The sequence below is a fragment of the Anas platyrhynchos genome, chromosome 2 (assembly GCF_047663525.1).
Source record: "Anas platyrhynchos isolate ZD024472 breed Pekin duck chromosome 2, IASCAAS_PekinDuck_T2T, whole genome shotgun sequence".
NCBI classification, from domain to species: Eukaryota; Metazoa; Chordata; class Aves; order Anseriformes; family Anatidae; genus Anas; species Anas platyrhynchos.
In genome coordinates, this window is record NC_092588.1 from 53,814,641 (window position 1) to 53,825,561 (window position 10,921).

Genomic DNA, 10,921 nt, shown 5'->3' on the forward strand with positions numbered 1-10,921 from the left:
ATTCAAGGCATTTAGGAATCATTTGACAAACATATTTCCAGTAACCTAGATATATTAGATACCTCTCAACAACAACAAAAATAGATTAGGTCATTTATTGAGGTCCTTAACACATTAGATTTATACGATTTCTATTTCTATTATTGCTAAGAGTAAGGTATAGAAATACAAACAATGTCTCACATATTTATTTTGTAGTATGAAAACACGTATGTATTCTGGAGTTAACCCCAGTAACAGCCCCCCCCTCCCCCTCAAAAAAAAAATAATAAAAGAACAAAAACATATTTTTCTTTTCCTACTCCTAAATAAAGGATTGTCTTTGACACCTTTGCATTAAAACAAAATTTTGAAGCACAGAAAAAATTGCCATCCTTTACCTGCAAAAAAGGAAAAACAAAATAAAATCCAAAGTGAGAGGTTGACTTTTTTATCCATTTAAAAGAAAAATAAAAGGAAGAAGAAACCATCTCTTCTGAAAGTGCTAATCCCAATGGCATTGTAATAGCTGAAAAATATCTTCTTCAAGTTCTCTATGCAAATAATCTTTATCCACTTTTAGATAATGACATTTGGGTAGAGACGAATAGATTTCCTGTGGGAATGCTTTTATGTCACATGTGGTATTCAGTTCCTGAAAACTGCAATTGATCTGTGAGGGTCAAATCTACTTAAACCATGTTTAATATTACCAGAAATTAGTCCTTCAATAGTCTCCTCTTCAGGTAAAATATCAATAATCAACTGGGTTCTTTTCTATACTGACATAATGCATACAATATTGTTGTTGCTTTGCAGAGTATGTACTTTGCATTTTTCCCACTTTCAGATTCACAGTTGGTTGGTATTAATAGATGTAAACCCATAAACTGAATTTTCACTGAGATTAGTACAATCTACAGGGCTCCGAGCCTTCAGTTTTGGCAGTATCAATGCTACCTTAGCAATGAGTCTCTTGTGAGAAACGCTCTGTGCAGAAATTGCACTGTACCCACATGATAGCTGTTGAATATGCGTTTGAAATGAAATATCAGGTGTGTTTGCAATTAAACTGCTTAGGGAATCATCAACACAAAATGACAGCTGTCAAAACCTAGCCTTTCTCCTACTCTTAGGCAAAGCTTTGGAGAGATGAATTTATTGCAGAAACAATAATAGCCAAGACTAATAGCAATCTGCTGAGCCATAAGTTTGGAACCCTATTCTGATTTTCTTGCAGCACTCTGGTATTTGTTTGTACAGACAGTGGAGGAACTGTACAAGACCTTACAGATGCCATTACTTTATTTTCTTATGAAAACCATTCCACCTAGAATAAATGTTCAGAAATGCACACAGCCCCACATTGGAGGTTCTGCAACATACGGGACACAAACTGAAGTTCCTGGGAGTAGAGCACCTCGGAGCTGTAGAGAGCAGAGCTAGAGATGTAAGAGTATAGAAACTGCTGTCCTATCTCAGAGCAGTGGTCCATCAAACCTGCTTGCTTACCTGAAACAACAGATGCCAGCAGAAGCTTAGGAAAGAATACATGAACAAAGCACACATATATTGATGATTTCTCACATACTTACAGCTTCTGGGTATCTGTGGCTTAAGGAATTATTGAGGTTTTAAGTGTATCCTCCTTCTGATGTTCTGTCCTTGTTTGACTTTTCCCTGTGAATGTGTCTAATTGCATTTTGAACTGGTTTATACCTTTGACTTCTATTAGATATCTGAACAAGTTTCACAGCTTAATTAGGAGCTGTGCCTAATCAAGTGTCTATTCTGGACTGGACTATGAGCCTTTTTTCCCCCTTCATCTTGTTTCAAAGGGATCTTTAGTGTGACTAGAATTTCAGTTCAACACTTTTCTGAAACCATAACTGCTACTTGTTTCATGCTTTTGCTCTTATTCTCTGGTATACAGGGCAATACTAAATTGCCCTCTGTAGATGACAACTGAATTCTTTATCTGCATATTATTAGCACTGTTGACTTGCCCTTCAAGATAACTAAAGAGTCCACAGGCAACTCTGAGGCTGGGTAGCTCAAAAGATGGTGCCAGGCTCCTTGCAGACAGACATGCTCAGAATCAAGTGCCAAGAAGGTCTAACTTAAACTACAGCTTTTTTACTGAGTAGGGTGGGAAATAACAGAGCTGATAGTGTCAAGCTTTCCACACTGATCTTGGCTACACTCCCCTTATCAGGCAAGAGGAAGAATAAGCTAATTGTTTGATCAGGATTAGCATTCTCAGCTACCAGTCACTAGCATCCATTTAGAAGCAAAAATCAGTCAGTATTGTAGCTTACAGTATTTATATATAAATATTTACAAAATATTAATTTGCACTTTAATTACTAGTCTGAAAAGGGGGAGTATTGTTATTTCACTTAATTACTGTATGATATTTGTCTTTCATATTTTTCTTACATCCATATCACTGTGTAGCACAGAAACCAAGTGAGTTTATACACCTCAGTGAAGGCTGTAGCAGTGCAGAAAAGAACATATCTATATTATGGATTTTTAAACTGATGTAGCAGCATAGCTGCAAACCTACTTTCTTGCCTTGATTGAAGCCAGGTTTGCCCTGAGGTGATCAACTGCAGTATGAATACCTAAATCGCACTGGTTATAATACCATTTTACATGGAGCATCGTGTTTCTCTGTTCACTTTGCAGGTATTATGCCCAAAGTACAAAATTCAACACCTTGACAGCAGGCATAGCTTTTGTATTTAAGTCACAAACAATATTTTCTAGTGTTAAGAGTAAACACTTTCAATTTATTTGTTTCAAAGAGTTTTTTATTATTATTATTTATTCAGACATCACTTTTGCAAATGTTACATGGGTTTTAAGCATTTTGTTCCTCTATTTCTAGTGTTTCCTGTAGAAGACCAAGGAAGGCACAATTTTACTGTTACAGAGACTATTTCACTTAACAAATAATATTCTCTCCTGAAAAAAAATGATATCCATTCTACAAAGAGCCAGGAAAAGGAAGGAAAGAGGGTAGTTTGGACTGTCAGTAGCTGCCATTGGGTTGTTCCTCCTGTGTTCAGTCCCAATCCAGTGAGCAACAGCAATGGCACAGAGGTACATCTCAGATTTTACATCAGACTAATATGTTGTGTCTGCTCCATTCTGATGAGCCTGCCACCCTGCAGCACATACAGGCATTTCTGGGGCACAGGAATTCCCTTCTCACAGCTTATAAGGAATCCTTGGAAGGTCCAATATTGATGTGGAACCATCCCTGGCTGGGTAGATAAGGATGAGGGGTGAATATGTCTTCCTGATGCATTAGGCCATCCCAGTGTTAATGCTGGCTAGAAGGAAGACCAGGGCCGACAGCCACAAGGGGATAAAATTAAAGAAAAGCCTTCAGGCTTTGGCTCTTTTTCTGCTGGATAGCATGAGGAACATTTCAGAAGAGCCAGATTTTTGTTTGTACAGGTCTTTCTGTTATATCAGCCATTCTCGGCTGTTTCAGCAACCAAGAGAGGCAAAGATTTAAATCAGGGAAGGTTTGCCCTGTACACAGGAGAATAGCAAGGTCCAAAGAGATCAGATGGCCCAACCCATCCATGTCTATGCCATTCCTCCAGTCTTGCTCCAAGAAATCTTGCCAGAGATGCACTGGCTCCCACATGAGCAGTTTGCACTACGCTGCAGAAGGGATGCTCTTTTTTAAGCCAGCGTGTTACAGATGTACACTGCTGGACCAAGCATTAATTGTTTCAGTTTTCAAAGAAGGGGACAAAATTTAGCTCTGGAAGACCAGTTAGACCAGATTAGCAGAGCTTGTTGGGGATGCAATTTTGGAATAGAGAATTCACTTTCATTATCGTCAATATGTTTGCAAAATGGCATAATTTTCTCAGTAATTTCATTCAAAAAATGAGAACAAAAAGCGAGTGAAGTTCTGAAAATATTGAAAATGTTCTTTTTTTCACTTTTGAAAACATTCTGTACTTTTTTCTTTTTTCTTTTTCTTTTTTTTTTTTTTAGAAGAACTGTTAATTTAATTTTATATTTTACTATAAAATGGCCACATCTCAAAATGAAATATCCAGGTCGACCTGAAACTCATCCTTTTTGAAATACCCTTCTGCATACAATCTGTGAAGTTACTGGTGCTGCAGCTAATGAGGACAAGTGTCCAGTCCTTTGCCAGGTGGAATTTCTATCTTTTGCAAGGCTCTATTAATAAATTGTAACTTCAAGGGGTCTGGAAGGTCATGATTTTTCTCATTGCACACTTGCAAGAATCAGATTTTCTCACCATGGATAATAGCAGCCTGGAGACAAATGATTACTATATGGTCTCATTACCAGACTGCCTGGCCTTGAGACAGTTTCTGCTGAATGGCTTCTGTACTCAGATAATATGTACCCATCTTCTAGGATTTACCTTTTGCTGCTTGTTTTGTTCCCAACTCACCTAGCATGGACGCTCATTATTTCTCTGCTTTCTCACAAGTGTTTTTTTTTTTTAATAACACTGCATGGTATAGCGATACGTTTAGAATTGCACCCATCCTCTTATTACTGTTACATCTCCCATCACCCCATCACAATCCACTTATTTTTCTCATTCACCTGCTCTATCTTGTCTCCTAACTGATACTCTCTTCAAAACAAGCACTGACATTTTCTGTGTGTATCTAAACGGCACCTGCCACAGTGAAAGGCCAGGCCAGCTGAGAAATGCTATTATATAATTGTGTAATAATTGCAATTAACATCAAAGAGAGAGAGACCTATAACTAAAATGCTTAAAACAACCTTGTCGTTCTGCTTCCCCGGGGTGTTCTTATCTCCCTTCTTGCTTTTTCTTATGCTTTTATTTATTTATTTATTTTTTTAATCTACTTTTTTAAAAAATGCTTTAAAAAAACAACAAAAGCAGGTAACTTCAAATAATGGGCTTTCTCGGTGCCCCTCTGTATTCATCTGGTACATGTGCTGGCTGGCACTCTTATTGCAAAAATAATTATCAGTGAGATTTAGGAGAACTGGCAGGATGGTGTCCACCTTCAGAAGTTGTGTCATATGAGGAAAAAAAAAAAAAAAAAAAAAAAAAAGCTGAAGTTAAATAAAAATGCACGCTCATTTGTCGTGCCCAAGTTTAAAAATGCCCTTCAGACAAATGGTTAGTTTTTACTTCACTTATTTCCTGGCAGTGAAAAGTAAACACTTGAGTGGCACTCTGATTCCTCTTCGCAGGAGAAAGAAAGATTGCGCTGGTTGCACGACTGGGTCTCAGCCCGCGCTGTGATTTTGCTTTGGACCACAAGATGTCTCCAGCAAACCACGGAAATAGCAAAAGCCTGTAGGAGGCTGCATTCTGGCGAGATGACACATTGCACAGTCCTGGCACTAAGGCTCAGCCAGTCTCACACCTGCCTGGTAGGAAACCTGATTCAGATGCATCCCACTTGTTCCAGCAACTCCAAGTTCAAAAGGTCTGGAGCACGGGCAGGATTAGTTTTGCATACAAGTTTACAAATGTCACAGAGATTTCAGTCCCCGTGCAGCTGTAAAAAAAAAAAAATAATAAAAAAAAATCTATAAAGAGGCGAGCAGTGGTCAAATCTGAGGAAAGAAGGAAAACTAACTAACAATCTGTAAGCATTTACAGAGAGTTTATAAATACCCTATGGGCAGTACAGACCAAAAGACTGGCAAACACAAGTTGCTGAGAAAATGCCATGCAAAACAACCATATACACAGAAACGAGAACTTGAAACATAGTGTTTGGGGGATTGAGAGAAGCTTCAAAACCAGGCACGAGTTAGTTTGTGAGAACACAGCAAGCACTTAGCTAGAGTTATTTTTATGCTTGTCCAACACTGGCTATTGTCTCTGCCCATGGTGGATGGGTGGTGAATGTCGTCTGCACTCATTGTTTCCTCTCATGTACAAGGAGGCCCTCAGCATGCAGCCAGTGTTTCAGTTAATGCATTTCTTCAGCCGTACTCTAATGCTGCATTAAAGAAAAGGCTTGCCCTTAGACTGCTTTGTTTCTAGTGTAGGTTCTCCTTTCACAAATGTAATTGAGTGTAACTTGTAACTGAATTGCCCACTTCTAAGTTGGAGCTTGTCAGCAAGCTTGAGAATATTTGTTTCTACAACTTTCCATTAATAAAAATATTGTATTAAAAAAGGTAATGCATTTGAGTTTAAAAACAAACAAACAAACAAAACTACAATAAATGGAAGGTTTGGGGATTTATTTTTTTTTAAGAAATCTTTTGAGATCTTCTGTCAAAACATTTATTTTTGTCCTCATCAATTATCTTTTCTGGAAGAAACTGGGATTGAAATGAGTTCTTAAAATCAAAAGTGTTGGTTATATTGAATGATACACTCTTTTAAGTGTGTCATCCTACTGATATTTATAACTTATAACTGCAGCTCATAAGGCATAAAGGTATGCAAAAAAAAAATAAGTAATGTTAATTGCATCCTACAGTTTGACAGGATAAATCATTTGGCTGAAGCAAACCAGAGAAGAAGGCAGAGAGAAAACCCTGATCTCTGGGTTACCAATGCTCTATCAGATCTACTTACTTGCTGGGATTTCTGAAACTTCCACCTGAAATCAGAGTGTTTGTCATGGTGCAAACAATGGTGCAGCCAGCAAGCTCTGAGAGAAGAAGCCTTAAAAGATGAGCAACTGCTGGGAGTGGTGTCCTGCAATATTACTCCCTGAGGCTGTCCTTAAAACCAGTCACCACAGAGGGAGGAGACAAGATTTTTGCCCCTCCTTCACAAGCCCTGTACTCCAGCATTTCTTAAAGCTCTTACCTCAGCAATAGGCTTCTTCTTTCTTATGCATTTGTCTACTGTTTTGCTCTACAAGACATGCATGTCTGGTACATGTCATAATGTATTTGAAGACAAAACTGCCTGTTTCTGTGAGGAGAAGGGTGTAACTTCACGTAGGTAGTTTTCAAGTTACATTCCTTGTTATGAAAAGGTATGCCCTCCTCAAAACCTTTTTCTGTCCTGAGCAGCTCCACTGAGGTCGACAAGAGGCCTTTACAGGCAATTCAACTGTTGTTGAATAGAAGTAGTTACCAAATAAATAAATAAATAAATAAAAGTGGAAAAAAACCTACCGGCTTTTAAATATATATTTTATATATATATAAGAATTTATGTATGTATATAAGAAGTCTAAATGATAGCAGAGGCTATTCTGAGGTGTAATATATAAACTGATTTGTAGTCTTCACGTGAAATTATCATAGAATCATAAAGGTTGGAAAAGACCCCTAAGATCACCTGGTCCAACCATTACCCTACCACCATGTCACCCACTAAACCATGTCCCTAAGAACTACATCCAACATTTCCTTAAACACTCAATATATACCTCCAAAACATACTATTAAATAATACAATATGAAATAATTGTTCTAAGCATTTTTGCAAAATTTTGTACTTAAAGTATTGATTCAACAATTTTGAAGGGCCACATGGATTTCCTATAAATACCAAACCAAGGTGGCTAACAAATGTACTGTATGGCTGCATTTCTCTATGCAATGTGCATTATGCAATTTATTATTTCTGTATGTTACTCATCAATCATGAATCATTGTTAAAAGGAGATGTAACTCAGAATGCTTCGTAAGATGGGTGAATGTGTTGTAATTTCAAATTAACTGTGGAAAATGTATAAATAAATTGGTAATTACTACTCTCTTAGCTGTATGACGGTAACTGCAGGACTTAATAAGAATTTAATTGAATGGTAACCACTGTCTTTTCTAAAACTAGTAGTTAGGCCTTGAGCTGAAGTATTCTGATTTTCTGATACCTTCCCACAGTGATGCCTCAATTCCTCAATTTTCTGAGAGCCCATACAATTAAATGTGTGTGTGTGTGCACGTGTGCATTTTCTGCATGGGACCCTGAGATTCCTGGTTAATGTTTGATCTGCACAAACACCTTCATACTGGTCTAAGTGTATTTGTTTTTCCTACTGGTCTTGGCCAGCATACCAGAAATCTGACTAAAACCTTAGAACACCTAAGTGCTATTTATTGGTAGAGTCACAAAATATGTTCACCCAGAATGACTTCTAGCTTTAAACTCACCAAAATTGGTTTTGTCCAATTTAATCTTCTTCTCCATTCCCAAAAATAAATTAGCTGAACTCCCATGAGGAGGTTCCTGCCTCACTTGTCAGAGCTGATATAGAAAGAAATAAATACTAACTAAAATAATCTTGAACTAATCTAACACTTCTTTTCATTTTAGCATCTATACTTACCAGATTCAGCAAGAAACCAAACTCTTTTGTACCAAAGTAGCAAGAAATTAAGCCCCACTGTATTTAATCTTAAATATAACTGAAGAATTAAGCATAAACCACTCCTTTGAAATCAGCTGCTGCACTTAACCTGAAGTAAACTCAGTGCTTTAGCCCTTGGTGTCCTAATCCTTGTACTTAACCATCATCCAGAAACTCCTAATTGACTCTGAATGAGCCATAAATTATTTGCCAGCACTGATCGTGTTTTTCCTGTATGTCTTGTAGAATTCAGCAGTAAGCTGAACACTTCAGTTCCTGTTTTTCTGGACCCAAACCTAATTTCAAAGCTTTGATATAAGCCTAATTTTATTCTATCCCAGAGCAGATCAAGCTTTTGTTACCCTGAAAATAAATTCAGCCTACCCTTGCTTCATTCCTCATCAAAGTCCTAGAGATCTTAGTAGACCCTGAATCTTCCTGAATTCTTCAGATTCCCATGAACTGAAACCTAACGTTAACCCTAACCCAAGCACAGGGCTTACATACATCCCACCAATCTATTCCAACACAAGCTGTTGGAAACAGTAGTCTGGTTTATTTCTTTCTCCTACCAATGTCAGTCCTCACTGTGTGCCTCTTGGATGCAGCAATCATCTGACTCCTCAGCCCTCTCGAGCCCTGGGTTACAGCCAAACTTTAATGCTAGCATTAATCACAACTCAGCATTTAATTTGCAGTTGTGGCTGGCATCTTCATCTCCATTTGCATTTCTGGATCAACCCTTTCTATCTGAACCTCTAGCTGCAACTCCAGACTTCACTGCAAGAACCCACATCCTATGCTGTTCTGATCTTCATGCCCTCTTTTTCTGAACCCAGTTCTTTACCCCTATCTATCACTAGCCTTGGAACCTACCCTTTTCTGTTATGCTGCCACAAACCTTTCACCATGCCAACCCCAGCCATCATCCCACATCTGTGATAGCAAGTAACGAAGACATTCATCAAGATCCTGAAGCGTCCATGAGGAGAATGGCTGGGTTTACTGTGGGAGAGCGTTTAGAAGAATGGAGATGGTGCTAGGTAAGATCTTCTGCTGTGAGGCACAAGTGACTTACACAAAATTTGGAAAGGCTGCATCTTGTTGGGGGTGGATAATATTCAAGTTAGGGCTAAAAAAAAAAAAAAAAAAAAAAAAGATGAAAATAAGTTTTGTTGATTGCTGAGTTTTTCAAATCCTAGGGCCAGAAGCACCCAATGATCCACAGTTAACAAGTGGGGGTCCATGGTTAAGGTTTAAGCTGCATAGGATGATTGGCAAGATTCAGGTTGCCTTTAAATGAAGGTATGGGTTTCTTTATGGAATTTCTAGGCCAGAAGGCTTGTGAGGAAGAGCGCCATGGGCACAGTGGGGTTGTTTATTATGAGCTGGGGGAAAGGGAGGCTGCTGCTCTATAGGTATTCTAGAACTGGGTTCTGGGTGGAAAGGACTGAACATTTTTCTTTTCTGCATTTGTCAAGCCCAGTGCACCCTAAAGCCAACTTCTGATTAAAGCTAGGGTTAGAATCATAGAATATCTGAGTTGGAAGGGACCCACAAGGATCATGAAGTCCAATTCTTGGGTCTCCCACCCCCCCAAAAAAAAAAAAAAAAAATCAGACCATGTGTCTGAGAGCATTGTCCAAATGCTTCTTCAACTCCAGCAGGCTCAGTGCTGCGTCCACGGCCCTGGGAGCCTGTCCCAGTGCCTGAGCACCCTCTGGGTGCAGAACCTTTCCCTAACCCCCAGCCTGACCCTGCCCTGTCCCAGCTCCACGCCGTTCCCTTGGGTCCTGTCGCTGTCCCCAGAGGGCAGAGCTCAGCGCCTGCCCCTCCGCTCCCCTTGTGAGGGAGCTGCAGCTGCCATGAGACCTCCCCTCAGAAATGGCATTAGATTTGGAGTATGGGATGAGTATGGGTTAGAGATAGGGGGGTTGTATCCAATAGAGATGCTCACGATCATTAAGTGGGGGATCAATGATAGGAATTGAAAATGGCTTTTTGGCATTTCCTAGCCTCACAGGAGCTGTTGAATCTGTGTGTAGATCCTTGGATTTCAGCAATGTTTATTTTAAATGAGACTGGACATGCTCCTTTCCCCATGGGAGACTGGGAAATGAGCTGAAATCATGCAGAGACATGAGGCACAGCCGCAGCAGTGAATTCTGGGTGCATCATCTTGAAAGAAACCCAGGCTGCAGAGGACTGGATAGTGTGCCAGGATTTCAGCAGGGAGGCAACCTCTGTGGCAGGCACCCAGGGGAATCGGCAGGCTGGTTCAAGCAGCGAGCAGGGCAGTGTGGGATCATAGCTGAAGCGCTCGGAGTGATATAATTAACTTGAAAGAGGGATGCAGCTGCATAAACTCCACATCCACACTCACTGTGGAGTAGGAGCAAGCTCACATGATGGGAAGCCCTTCTGCGCTTGGCAGCACAACGCAATTCCTCTCGCCATCCAAGAAGCAGCTTTCTCATACATGAAGGCACTCGCTCCTCATTTTGCTCATCCACCTGCGTGCACTTGCATGCCCTGTGGGAAGACGTAACCGAACGATAGTGTCAACAGTCATGAGAGTACTTGACCTGTTTCTTTACCTTTGTGATAGACCTTGGAGCAGA